We start from the raw sequence: 2,388 nt of genomic DNA, 5'->3' as shown, positions 1-2,388 counted from the left end.
TGCACCTCGTGGTTCCTGGATCATTGGGAGAGTCACCGGAGCTGCACCAGATGAAAAGGGGCTTGTGTGTCAGGTCTGGATTAAGACCATGTGTGCAGACCCGTCACAAAGATATGCCTTCTTCAGTAGGCCTCTGACCCATGACGATGACATTTTTGACACAGTGTGACATAACTAACTTTGAATTGACTTTAATGTTATGAGATGTACATCACAGACTGACTATATTTAGGCTAAGTGCTGGTAACCTCTGGCCTATGACTGACTGTGTGCAGACAGAAGAAAAGAAGAGAAGAAATGATAAAATAACTTTGGTGGACTTTTGAGTATGTTATGTTGTCTCACTGGGTGTCTGTGATATAATCAAGTGTGTCGTGAGTTATGGTGTTGGATGTGTAATTATTACTGTAAAAATGTAATAATTAGGGGCCGGAATGTTGTGGATAGGCGTAGCTTTGGGTCACGTGGTGTCGGTAATAGTAATAGTGATTGCTATATCACCTGTTCACGTCCCGAGGGAATTTTTGTGAATGAGTGGGTGATGGGGGAAGTCGACTTTTGCTGACCGCTCAAGCTTATAATGTTTGTTTTGATCACTGTTTTTCTACGGATTTTAAGGATTTGATAACAAATAAAGGAGTTTTAATCTGGAACTTTGACTTACGTTTTAAACAGCGGGCGCGTCAACATTATTCCCCTATTCAGCTGCTCGGCGACTCAAAGGTTTGACAGTCGCCAATACAGAGAATACTGGAAGTAACACTAATCACCAAGAAGGCAGTTAGGTTTGTTATACTCAGTACAGAGACGAGGTTCCATGATAAAACAAGTTGACAATTTATTAATAATTATTTAAAACACCATATAAAAGCACAGTCATAAAAATCCATGTACAAATATGCTTAAAAAGGTATTCAGAGCTGAGGCTTACCAGTGGAGGGGCAGGGATGCCAAGTACAAACTAAAAAAAAAGAAAACACACCAAGACACAAGTGCAACACAAAATCACACACTCACACTAATAAGCTAAACAAGGCAGGTGTGTACACTCAAAGGATCCCACCACCAAGGCACCCTAGTGTCCTCCACGTCGGCACTCCGCATCTGAATAAAAGAAACAAAGAAAATTTTAATATATTACAACAAAACTAATGTAGCACTGGGGGATAACCCTACTGCAGGACCACACTGGTGATCTGCAGCTATAAAAAGGGCCTCCCACCAGTGGCGTAACAAAAATCCAAACTACAAATAAAAACAACAAAAAAAACAACATACAATCTGGATAAAACTTTAAAACTTTAAAATTTAAAAACAACAAAAAAAACAACATACAATCTGGATAAAACTTTAAAATCTGGAGCAAACGCAATCGCCGTATTGCTCCAACTTGCCGTCCGACTATAAATTAATCATCCGGTCAGTCAATATGTACGCCGGCTGACTCGCATAACCGGCATGCATATGGCCGCTGTCCACGCCAACGTCCACTTTAAAAAGCTGGCAGTAGCAGGAAAAGAATTCTCGCAACGGGAACAGACGGTAAAAGGCAAAGCAAAGTAGCAGCACCTCAGTTAGCATGGCGTTGCGTAAAACTAAGGCCCACACTTCCTGCAAAGCATAATAAGTAATTACTATAAAAGAATAAAAGGCAGAGATTGTAACAAAATTGAATTACGTACCGAGTAACCCGCGTCATGAAACATGAGCAGAGTGGCTCATAGGAGGCTTCTACAGCTATGACCTAAAAACAATATCTGTTTACCACCAAGTAAGGTAATGCACACACACTACAATGAGTAAACACCTACCAGCTGCGATGGAGGCTTCAGAATGATCTCTGCAACACCAAAGGGAAGTCAGGTGACCAAAGAGGAGATCACAGGTAAGTGATCCAGGAATGCTCAAGTGGCCACTATTTATACTAGCGCCCCCTAATGCGCCAGGCTGAAAGTGGGTTGAACCAAGGAATAACATTCATCCTGCCACATATGCACACACATAGTCAGACTCAGGGAGCATCTCGCCACACATTTTTTCTCTCTCTCCTTCTCTTTATTCATGAACAAGTGATGTATTCTCTCCACCTGTCTAAGCGACACACACAGAGTACAACCCTAGTTATACACAGTCATCTATGGGTGCAATATTGAATCGGTGTGCAACTTTGCCAAAACAATGTGGGACTCTGTAGTTTTCTCTGGTCCCCTCCCCAATCAGACCAGGAGTGACATGTTTAGCCGCATGTTCTCCTTAAATTGCTGGCTGTCTGAGTGGTGTCACAGAAACGATGTGGGCTTCATAGATAATTGGCAAACCTTCTGGAGGAAACCTGGTCTTGTTAGGAGAGATGGCATCCATCCCACTTTGGATGGAGCAGCTCTCATT

At 42.2% G+C, this 2,388-nt stretch overlaps 1 long non-coding RNA gene across 1 annotated transcript; it reads right to left on the bottom strand.

Annotated features, from left to right (window-relative positions):
• Nucleotides 1–1,582: 1,582 nt before the first annotated feature.
• LOC146498599 (uncharacterized) lies at nt 1,583–1,884 on the bottom strand. Its single transcript, XR_014870526.1, has 3 exons — nt 1,812–1,884; nt 1,683–1,744; nt 1,583–1,611 (listed from the first exon to the last, which is right to left on the bottom strand). It is a non-coding gene; the product is annotated as an uncharacterized LOC146498599 (long non-coding RNA).
• Nucleotides 1,885–2,388: the final 504 nt, after the last annotated feature.

This window comes from Neolamprologus multifasciatus, chromosome 18 (assembly GCF_963576455.1).
Source record: "Neolamprologus multifasciatus chromosome 18, fNeoMul1.2, whole genome shotgun sequence".
NCBI lineage: Eukaryota > Metazoa > Chordata > Actinopteri > Cichliformes > Cichlidae > Neolamprologus > Neolamprologus multifasciatus.
Note: the sequence above shows the minus strand (reverse complement) of the source record. Positions and strands in the feature narration are given on the sequence as shown.